Source organism: Phocoena phocoena, chromosome 3 (genome assembly GCF_963924675.1).
Source record: "Phocoena phocoena chromosome 3, mPhoPho1.1, whole genome shotgun sequence".
NCBI lineage: Eukaryota > Metazoa > Chordata > Mammalia > Artiodactyla > Phocoenidae > Phocoena > Phocoena phocoena.
This window is the reverse complement of record NC_089221.1, coordinates 118,196,274-118,208,576: the sequence shown is the minus strand read 5'-3', so window position 1 is coordinate 118,208,576 and position 12,303 is coordinate 118,196,274. Positions and strand designations below refer to the sequence as shown.

Genomic DNA, 12,303 nt, shown 5'->3' with positions numbered 1-12,303 from the left:
GTCCCCCTGAAGCCAAGGACCTCTCCTATCTTGTTTCACTCTTGCTAGGTCCCTAGTTTCTACAGCAGGACTTAGTTTGTAGTAGGCCCTCCATGTGTGCTTGTGTACTGATCCATCAGTAAATATATTCAGTGTCCCTAGAGAAACTTCTAAGCCTGGACATAGGGACATAGGTAATGTGAATTAGGGAACAGAAATTATTTTTGTGACTCCTTAATTTATCTTGCCCAGTTTTATAATCTTGCAAAGTTTATCTCATATTTAAAGGAGCTGGAAACTTTTCTTGGCAATGTGAAATCTAAAATTATTATTTGCTGATTTTTGCCAAAAGCCTGGGTATGATCATTAATATTTGAAAAGTTATAGAAACATACTCACTGCCTGTTTCTTGAAACACTCTAAGCAACAGCACTATATCAATTCAAATATCTAGAAACTTAACTACTAAATTATACTAATTTTTTATAGAATGCTTTCACAAGGGGACTTTCAAGGGACTTTTTCTGCATATTTATTTAAATGTTTACAAACAAAAATGTGTTCATTTAATACTTGTGTAGTTTCAGAATTAAACATAGGAAATAAAATTTAATATTATGCTCTTGACTTAATGACTAGCATATATAATAATATTTATAACAAATATGTTTCAGCTGGTTTTGCAAAACTGCTATCAAACATACTGTTAAGGATATTGTTAAACCCTTACATAATGCCCAGTAATCAATTCTGAATTTACAGCAGGAAGAGAGGAGTTTTTTCTCTCTTGAAGAGTTGGTACAGAGAATTTCCTTTTATTCTTCTTTTTTATACTTCTGTACTTACTTCCAGGAAGGTGAGTATTAGGATTTGCACTCAGCCTATGATTGATAAATTGTTCCCACACTTCTCTTGATCTTTTACTTTGGCTTTTAAACAGACTTTTAAAAATTGCTCTTGTAAATATCTTCCATTGTAAGCTACCTTAAATATTTTATAAAAGGCAATGAAGTCCATTAGAATAAGCAAGTTCTGGATATCCTTGGGAAATCTGGAGAAAACTTAGTAAAAATACTGAACTTAGATTTTCTGAGCCTCAGCACTTTCATCCACAAAGTGAGACTAAAGCATGCACTTCACATAGTTATTGGAAAGGTTGAGAGAAGTAAAAATAAAGTGTCTTAGGGCTTCCCTGGTGGTGCAGTGGTTAAGAATCCGCCTGCAAACGCAGGGGACATGGGTTCGAGCCCTGGTCCAGGAAGATACCACATGCCACGGAGCAACTAAACCCATTTGCCGCAACTACTGAGCCCACACTCTACAGTCCGTGAGCCACAACTACTGAGCCCACGTGCCACAACTACTGAAGCCCGCATGCCTATAACCCGTGCTCTGCAACAAGAGAAGCCACCGCAATGAAAAGCCCGCGCACCACAACAAAGAGTAACCCCCGCTCGCCTCAACTAGGGAAAGCCTGCGTGCAGCAACGAAGACCCAACGCAACCAAAAATAAATAAATTAAATAAATAAATTTTAAAATAAATAAGTAAAGTGTCTTAGAACACTTGTGAGTAAATGGAAGGTGCTAAGTGTTTCCTAACCAGATCCTATACTAAAATATTCATTCCATGCTAAGGTTTCTAGAACCAGGAGAACTCAAAGTCGTTGGCATCAGGATACTAATCATAAAAGCAAGGAAAAAATAGTTGTATATTTTAACATAAAAATTAAAATGTCACCGTACAAATATCTTTTAAATTACTTTTATTTAAAATGATTTTTTTAATTGCCCACTTTGAAACGTAAAACCTTAAGGGAAGGCAGATAGTTTCTGTAAATCTGCCTATAAATTTTTGTCCAGGGCTTGACATTTCATTCCAAGCTACAAATAACCTTGAAAATGACAATGTAATTGACTACATTAAGATTCTGTGTTAAATATGATCAAGACTGCTTAATATTTCAGTATTCTTTCAAAAGTATCCTACTATTTGATCCAAGGAATATGGCGATTTGTTCCTACATTAGTTTTTTTGTTGTTTGATTCCAAGTTCTATTCAAGATGCAGCTATAAGTAATAGAATAAATATCTACAATAAATGGTAAGATTTGTTGAGATTTTAGCGAACACTTGGAATATATCTTTTAAAGTGACATCTGAAAAGATGGTTAGATAAGTAAAAATTAAAAAAAAAAAAAAACTAAAGCCAAAGCTTGGAAGTTGAACTTATATTACCGAATTTGTTTCTGGATGTTCATTTCTTCCCGACGTGCTCAGACCTGGACAAAGACCGGGACTGAAGGCCATGAGGTTGGTCTTGGGCAGCCCCTCTCCAGAAAACACCCTCTGCCGCCTCTGCTGCGAGTAAGACCAGCTCCACACCGTGCTGGATTACACCAGCGTGGGCTTCCCGGGCCCGCACGCGCCCTCGCTGGGCGGCGCCGAGCACCGCAGCGCCGCGTACAACAGCAGCGTGAGCACCAACAGGCTGGACACCGCGCACATGGCGATGATCAGGTACACGTTCACATCCACCAGAGCGGCCTCCGCGCCAGCGGCGCCCGTCGACGCCCGCGAAGAGGCCTTGGGCCCCTGGCTGCTATCCTCCAGCGACAGCAGCACGGTGGCCGTGGCCGTCAGCGCCGGCTCGCCGTGGTCCTTCACCAGCACCAGCAGGCGCTGGCGCGACACGTCCACCTCATTCAGGGCACGCGTCGTAATGATCTCGCCCGTGTACAGCCCCACGCGGAACGGGCTGCGCGCGCCACCCGCCGCCGGCTGCAGCTCGTACGACAGCCACGCGTTGTAGCCCGAGTCCGCGTCCACCTCGCGCACCTTCGCCACCACGTGGCCCGCGCCCACTGACCCCGCCACCAGCTAACTCAGCGCGCCCGCCCCGCCGCCCAGCGCGGGCAGCAGCAGCGCGGGCGCGTTGTCGTTCTCGTCCAGCATGAGCACCTGCAGCGTCACGTTGCTGCCTAGAGGTGGCACGCCCGCGTCGCGCGCGCTCACCTGGAACTGCAGCAGCTCCAGCTCCTCGTGGTCCAGCGGCTGCAGCGCGTACACCTTGCCGCTCTCCGCGTGCACCGACACGTAGCTCGACAGCGCTCGCTCGCCCACCCACCGCTCCACCAGCGAGTAGGACACCAGCGCGTTCTCCTGCGCGTCCGCGTCCCAAGCGGACACCGTGAAAATGTGGCAGCCGGGCGGGTTGTTCTCCTTCACCAACACCGTGTACTCAGGCTGCGCGAACACGGGCGCGTTGTCGTTCACGTCGCCCACTTCCACGGACACGCTGGCTCTGACCGACAGGGAAGGCGAGCCCCGTCCCTCGCGGTCACCGCCACCTCATAGTTCGCCAGGTTCTCGCGATCCAGGGCGTTGTCCAGCACCAGCGAATAGTAAAATTTTTTTTTTTTGCGGTACGCGGGCCTCTCACTGTTGTGGCCTCTCCCGTTGCGGAGCACAGGCTCCGGACGTGCAGGCTCAGCGACCATGGCTCACGGGCCCAGCCACTCCGCGGCATGTTGGATCCTCCCGGATCGGGGCATGAACCCGTGTTCCCTGCAACGGCAGGCGGACTCTCAACCACTGCGCCACCAGGGAAACCCCGAATAGTAATTCTTGAAGATGGACACCAGCTTGAAGGGGATATGAGGCGTCAGGGTGCAGGTCACCTACCCATTGACACCAGAGTCACGGTCAGACAAGGAGATGAAGGCGATGACAGTGCTGAGTGGAGACTCCTCTCTTACAGGCAAAGATGGATGTGACCGCCAGTTCCGGAGCATTATCATTTACATCCGGCACTTTCACTAAAACCTTGCAGTGATTTGACATTGGAGGACCTCCTTTATCAACTGTTTTTACCTGAATTTCGTAGGATTTCGTTTCTTCATAATCCAGTCAACCAATTAGCCTAATTTCCCCTGAGCTGGAATCAATTTTGAATTTTTGTTTTTGTTGTTTGTTTATGTTAAGAGAAACACCATTGCCAAAAGAAAGATAATTTCGCCATTTACACTTTTGTCAGCGTCAGAGGCGTTTAATGTGGTCATTAATGTTCCAGTTGCTGGAACATTAGTCGTATCTAATAAGTGTACTCTGTACACGGCCTGGGCAAACCATGGGGCGTTATCATTAACGTTGAGCACCATGATCGGCAGCTGAACTATACCTTCTAGTTCTGGTTTGCCCCCATCAGTGGCTGTCAATAATAAACGAAGTTCTGGTGTATCTTCTCTATCCACAGACTTCAATTCAGGCGAAAGTAACTTACTCAGTTCATCACTTGCTTGTGCATCCAAAGAGAAATAATCACTGGAGCTGAGAGTGTATGTTAGAAAAGCGTTGGTACCAATGTCTGCATCAGCAGCGCCCTCTAACGGGAAACGTGAATCCAGCAGCCTAGATTCAGGAATAAATAGCCTTTGTTCTCTCACTCTAACTAAAGACCTGTGGATTATCATTAACGTCCTTCACCTCCACTTCCACATGCAACACCTGCAGCGGCCTGTCCACGAGCACCTCCAGGTGAATACTATATTTCGTGTTCTGTTCGCATAGCTCCTCCAGGTCAATCCAAGAATTCACAAACAAAATGCCGTTCTGCAGATTTACCTCCAGAAAGTCCTCGCGGCTTTTGGACGCCACCCACAACAGGTATGGCACCAACTCGGCCAGCTCCAGCCCCAGGTCCTGAGCGATGCGGCCCACGAAGGTGCCATGTTTGGCCTCTTCAGGGACCGAGTAGTGGATCTGGCCACTGCCAGCCCCCCAGGCTGTGAAGAGCAGAATCGAGAGCAGCAGGCACCGGCCTCCCTGGCCACCTCTCCTTGAAAACAGCATCACAAAAGCACTACTCCTTTCCTACCGTTCTCACTTTACTTTAAAATATTGCCTTTTTTTCCCCTTCATATTTGAAATAATTTATCTCCTTACCATTTTTGTCTTCTCTCCAGCAGTGACAAAATGGGGCTTCCTTCTTTAGTTTTTGGTAATCAGTATATGGAATCTCAAGTGACCCTAAATGCCAAAAGAATCCTGAAAGAGAAGAACAAAGTTGGAGGACTCACGCTTCCTGATTTCAAAACTTGCTACAAAGCTACAGTAATCAAAACAGTGTGGTATTGTCATAAAGACAGACATATAGACCAATGGAATAGAACAGAGAGCCCAGAAATAAATCCTTACATATATGGTCAGACAATTTTCAACAGAGGCGCTAAGACTATTCAATGGGAGGAAAGACAGTCTTTTCAACAAATGGTGCTGGGAAAACAGAAAATCCACATGCAAAAGAATGAAGTTATACCCTTACTTAACACCACATACAAACATTAACTCAAATAGATCCATGACCTAAATGTAAGACCTAAAACTGTAAAATTCTTAGAAGAAGATAGGGCAAAAGCTTCATGACATTGGGTTTGGTGATGATTCCTTGGATATGGTACAGGCAACAAAATTTTTAAAACAGACAAATTAGACTTCATAAAAGGTGAAAATTTTTTCCATCAAAAGACACTGTCAAGGACTTCCAGTTTCTAGTTCTGAATGTAAGGGGATTTGAAATCACCACTCCAACAAATAAAAAGCTGAGCAGACTGAAAAAATTCAACAACTCTTCTTGGCTGTGTAAGAGAGGGGAGGACACAGGGCAAACCACTACCCCCAAAATTAAAGAGACAGGGAAATACAGAAAGTCACAGATTACTTACTGGCACAGAGACCCAAGAGCAGAAGCCACTGTGGAAACCAGAGCTGGAGCAGGAATACCTGAACTGCAGTAGACAAATTGCTGGAGGCTCAATGTAGATGGGGGGGAAGCAGTCATGAGGGCGGCTCAAAATATTTTGAAATTTACCTCCAGGAGCTTGACCAGATTCCCACAGTAAATATCAGAGAAAAATCCCCCTCATGCTTCTGGCAGTGGGAGGTGGAAATGAACCATTTTGAAATGTATTCTGTTCTTCTTAACAAGGCCTTCCCTCAGGGAAACTAATTAATGGAAGACTAATTGTTGGTTTATTATCAGAGCCAATTCCAGCAGGCTCTAGATTTCTGTGAGGGAGAAGAAAAATACCAAATTCCAGGGCATTCTAGCCATTCTGTCTGACATGGGGTGGAGGGGAATGAGAAACACTTGTGAAGTTCATAGTTCAGAAGTGTAATATCAGTAAAAGACTGAGACCTAACCATAGGACTATAGAATGCTTCCCCTCTTCCCACACCTCAACACCTCATTATTACTAGGCTTTTTATATCAGTTCCTTCTGCCTGGTATATCATGTCCAGCTATCAACAAAAATTATGAGGCATAGCAAAAGGGGTGGGGGGAACTCCACAATTTGAAGAGCAGAGCAAATATCAGAACCAGACTTGACAGGGATTTTGGAATTATGAGACTGGTAATTTAAATCAGCTATGATTAATATGCTAATGGCTCCAATAGATAAAGTAGACAGCATGTAAGAAAAGAAGAGATGGTCAATGTAAACAGAGATGGAAATCCTAAGAAAGAACCAAAAAGAGTGGGAGAGAGGGAGACGCAAGAGGGAAGAGATATGGGAACATATGTATAACTGATTCACTTTGTTATAAAGCAGAAACTAACACACCGTTGTAAAGCAATTATACTCCAATAAAGATGTTAAAAAAAAACAAAAAGAAATATTAGACCCCATTTTTGAAAAAAAACCCATTTAAAAGAAAATGTAACAGAAATGAAAGACGACTTTGATGGGCTCAGTAGTAGATTGGACATGGATGAGGAAAGAATCTCTGAGCTAGAGGATATATCAATAGATTCCTCAAAAACCAAAAAGCAAAGAGAACAAAAATTGAAAAAACAGAACAGAAAATCCAAGGACTGTGGGACAACTTTAAAAAAGGTATAGCATTAAATAAAAGGGGGGGGGGTGTATAACATACTTATAGTGGGAATACCAGAAGAAAGAGAGAAAGGAAAAGAAGAAATATTTGAAATAATAATGACCGAGAATTTCCTCCAAATTAATTTTAGACATCAAATCACAGATCCGGGAAGCTCAGATAACACCAAGCAGAATAAACACCAAAAAATCTGCACCTGGCATATCAGTTTCAAACTATAGAAAATCAAAAATTAAATAAAATCCTGTTATTTTACTACAGCTTTACGTTACCATCAGGGGAAACTGGGTGAAAGGTACACAGGATCTCTCTGTATTATTTCTTACAACTGAATTTGAATGTACAAATATCTCAAAATAAAACGTTTAATTGGGGCTTCCCTGGTGGTGCAGTGGTTGGGAGTCCGCCTGTCAATGCAGGGGACACCGGTTTGAGCCCTGGTCCGGGAAGATCCCACATGCCGCAGAGCAACTAAGCCCGTGCACCACAACTACTGAGCCTGTGCTCTAGAGCCTGTGAGCCACAGCTACTGAAGCCTGTGCGCCTAGAGCCTGTGCTCCTTAAAAAAAAAACAAAAAAAAAAACGTTTAATTGAAAAAAAATCCTGAAAGAAGCCAGAGGGAAAATACACTTTACCTATAGAGGAACAAAGAAAACAATTACATCTCACTTCTCCTCAAAACCCATAAGAACTTTCTCAACTTGATAATGAGAATCCATGACAAACATATAAATAACATTATACTTAATTGTGAAGGACTGAATGCCTTCAACCTCAGATTGGGAACAAGGCAAAGATATCTGGTCTCACTACTCTCATTTGTTTTAGCATAGTGAAGGAAGTTCTACTCTGTGCCATAAACCAAGACAAGGAAATAAGAAGCATATAGATGAGAAAGAAAGAAAACTGTCCCTATTTACAGGGGCAGTAAAAAACCTCCTAGAAAAAAAACTCCTAGAAAAGTGAATTCAGCAATGTCACAGAAAACAAGATAAACATACAAAAATGAATGTATTGGGCTTCCCTGGTGGCGCAGTGGTTGAGAGTCCGCCTGCCGATGCAGGGGACACAGGTTTGTGTCCCGGTCCCGGAAGATCCCACATGCCGCGGAGCCTGCCCGCGGAGCCATGGCCATGGCCTGAGCCATGGCCACTGAGCCATGGCCGCTGAGCCTGTGTGTCCGGAGCGCATGCCCCGCAACGGGAGAGGCCACAACAGTGAGAGGCCTGTGTACCGCAAAAAAAAAAAAAAAAAAAAAAAAAGAATGTATTTCCATATACTAACAATGAAAATATACAAACCAAAATTAAATTTAAAATACAATATCATTTACATTAGTTCAAAAAAGATACTTAGGTGTAAGTGTATTCTGTATTCTGAAAACTACAAAACACTAATGAAAGAAATTGAAGAATATCTAAAGTGGAGAGACCTACTGTGTTCATGAATTGGATAACTCGACACTTCATGGAGAGATGTCAATTTTCCCTGAATTAACATATAGATTTAACACAATTCCTACCAAAATCTCAACAAAATTTTCTATAGATATAGACAAGATTACATGGAATAACAAAGGAACTATAATACTTGAAGAAATTTTTAAAAACAATAAAAAAGTAGAAGGAATCAGTGTATCTTATTATTTATTATACAGCCACAGAAATCAAGACTGTGTTATTGGTAGATAAATAGACAGGTAGATCAAGGGAACAAAATAAATAATCCAAAAATAGACCCATGCTAATATGCTGAACTAACTGAATTTTGACAATGTTGCAAAAGCAATTAAATACAGGAAAGATAGCTTTTCCAGCAAATAGTGTTAGAGCAATTGGACTTTGTTAGGAAAAACAAACAAACAAAAAAACCCTGCCTAAGTCTCATATCTTATACTAAAATCAATTCAATGGATCATGAACCTAAAAGTAAAACATAAAACTCTAAAACTTTTAGAAAAAAATATAGGAGAAAATCTTTAGGATCTAAGGATAAGCAAAGAGTTCTTAGACTTGACACCAAAAGCACAGTCTGTAAAAGAAAAAAAAATTGATAAATTGGACGTCATCAAAATTTAAGAACTTTTACTCTGTGAAATACCATATTTAGAGTATGAGAATAAAAGCTAAAATTTTGGAGAAATTGTCTGCAAGCATATAACTGACAAAGAACTTGTATCTAGAATCTATAATGGATAATCAAAACTCAACAGTAAAAAATCAAACAGCCCAATTAGAACCTGGGCAAAAGACATGAAGAAATATTTCACCTGCTGGAGAGGGTGTGGAGAAAAGGGAACCCTCTTGCACTGTTGGTGGAAATGTAAATTGATACAGCCACTATGGAGAACAGTATGGAGGTTCCTTAAAAAACTAAAAATAGAACTACCTTACAACCCAGCAATCCCACTACTGGGCATATACCCTGAGAAAGCCATAATTCAAAAAGATTCAAGTACCACAATGTTCATTGCGGCTCTGTTTACAATAGCCAGGACATGGAAACAACCTAAATGTCCATTGACAGATAAATGGATAAAGAAGATGTGGCACATATATACAATGGAATATTACTCAGCCATAAAAGGAAATGAAATTGAGTTATTTGTAGTGAGGTAGGTGGACCTAGAGTCTGTCATACAGAGTGAAGTAAGTCAGAAAGGGAAAAACAAATACCATATGCTAACACGTATATATGGAATCTAAAAAAAAAAAAAAAGTTCTGAAGAACCAAGGGGCAGGACAGGCATAAAGATGCAGACATAAAGAATGGACTTGAGGACACGAGGAGGGAGAAGGGTAAGCTGGGACAAAGTGAGAGAGTGGCATGAACATGTATACACTACCAAATGTAAAATAGATAGCTAGTGGGAAGCAGCCACATAGCACAGGGAGATCAGCTCGGTCTTTTGTGATCACCTAGAGGGGTGGGATAGGGAGGGGGGGAGGGAGACAAAAGAGGGAGGAGATATGGGGATATATGTATATGTATAGCTGATTCACTTTGTTATAAAGCAGAAACTAACACACAATTGTAAAGCAGTTATACTCCAATAAAGATGTTAAAAAAAAAAAGCATTCTAGGAAGCACACAGGAGGGAGGGAGACACAAGCTGGAGGGGAGATGTTGGTTGAAGGAGAGTTATGTTTTCAGTGGAACAGACTCTCAAGCATGTTTAAAAGCTGTTGGAAAGAGTGTGGTTTAGACTATGAATAAGAGAAACAGGATAACTGATAATGTAAGACCCCTGAGAAGCTGGGAGGGGCAGGCATTCAAGCATGGGGGGAAGGCTTGGTCTTGGTTGTGAAGAGGGATCACTGCTTTCACTGAATTAGAAGAGGGTGCAGAGAGAATGAGTTCAAATGGGTGCGGATGTGCATACCTGGTATCCACTTGCTCCTCAAATGAATTTACCTTGCTCCTCAAATGAATTTACCTCCAGATCAAAGCAATAGCTTTGAGCCAAGCCCTGTCTTAAGTGCTTGAGATGTGTGAGTGAATGACACAGACAAAGATCTTGTGGAGTTAGAGTCAATTTTGGTTATTTTTTCCTTATTATATTTTTTCATTTTATTTCATGTTAAAGGGTAATGTGGCTGCAATATTTTCTGAGAAGGTAAAGGTCAGGCTATTGCTGTAAGGAAGCTGGCAGGGAGTTGGGGAGGCCCAAAGGGAAAGTGTAAAAACCTTGTCATTGAGGGCAGGACAGAGAAACTTACCCCATTTTGGGGGGCACTGGGGAGGTCCTTTTAAAGTTCAACCTTTGCCTTTATGAAAAACCGTTGGGTGGACTCTTGTGCAGCTCTCTCCAGCCAAGCTTGGCTCCTAGGCAAAGATCTAGAGAAAGCAACAAAAAGAAGGTTTAGTTACAAGAAGACTCTTAAATTAATTTTCTTCCTGTGCATTTGTGCCCAATTTTATGTCTACTTGTTTATGCTTTATCTCCTTTACCTTCAGTGCACTTGATAAAAGTTAATCTATTTTATTGATATGTTCAAATAATTTTCTTTTTTCCCCTTTTATCTCTAATATATTATGGTTACCTTGATTAATTTAACTCTCATTTATGTTTGTTCATTTCAATGCTTTTTTTCTCAGCTTTTCCCCCATGAATACATAGTTAATTTATTATTTTTCTTGCTTAATAACAAAAGCATTTAAGACTATACATTTTTCTGAAGATAGTTTTGGATCCATGCAGTTGATTTTGGTATATAATGTTCTTTAATTTCTAAAATGTTTGTAATTTAATTGTAATCTTTCATTTTCTCTTTTTTTTCCCCAAGAGTTACTGAAAATACAGTTTTTTAGATTTCCAGTGGGTTAGAGTCAATTATTATATATTTGATTTTATTACATTGTGGTGAAAGAATGTGGGTTGTATAATTAACACTATTACTGAATTAATTAAAGTATATTTATGTACTTATATGTTATCAAATTTTGTAATCATTCCACAGACAGACACTTGGAAATAATGTACATTGTTAATAAGCTTAGAAAATTTGATAATCATTCCTTTGTACAACTGTTGCTTATTGAGTTTCTAATATGTGCAAGGAATTACGGTAGGTACTGGGAATGTAGGGAGAACAAGATAGTCAGGGTCCCTGTCCTGATGGAACTTATGTTCTAGTGCAAGAGACAGGGAGAAAAAATTACATATCAAATAAAATGTTTATAAGTTGCCATGAGTGCTATAAAAGAAGGAAGGGAAAGGAATTGAGGTAGAGATAGCAGACTGCACTCTGCATAGGGTGGTCAAGAAAGGCCACCAGAAGAACTTATACTCAGGCAAAGTCCTAGAGGATCATAAGCTACTGGCCAAATAAAGCTTTGGAGTGAGATCTTTCCCTGGAGAGAGAATAGGAGAGAACCAGGGAGCTGGCGGTACTTGCAAGGGAATGATTACAATAAGTTATGGACTTCAGGTTAGACAGGGAAGAGAGGAAGAAATAAGCAGTCAGAAAGTTACAGGGCCAGTAATTTGGCAACCTCCCAAGAGCTGAAGAATTTGGGGCTATAGGGGTTTGTGATTTAACGATGTAGGTAGAACAAGGGTGGAGGACAGAGAGTAGGGTGTTTAAACTCAAGATTTTAGAGACAGTGCAGTTTTTGGTGATGACTATCTAAGATGTGACCAGGGGAGGGGGTGACTGAATTCGACATTGTTGATGAAAGGATAAGGATCCAGGGATCTGGAGCACTGGAAAGTTCATCCCTATGGACATTGTTGTAGGACTTTGGGCAGAGAGGAAAACTAGAGGCCAAAATCAGTTTATTGTACTTTATTGTTAGATTATCTATATTTTAAATAAATTTAATCTAATTGAAAAAAAAAACATTTGACCAAAGAAGAAATACAAATGGCAAAGAAACATATGAAAATATTTTTAACACCAGTAGCATTTGGGGAAATGCAAATTAA

General features: G+C 41.2%; 1 pseudogene; it reads right to left on the bottom strand.

The window, feature by feature from the left end:
- Positions 1-2,206: 2,206 nt before the first annotated feature.
- LOC136120253 (protocadherin alpha-1-like) lies at positions 2,207-4,828 on the bottom strand (annotated as a pseudogene).
- Positions 4,829-12,303: the final 7,475 nt, after the last annotated feature.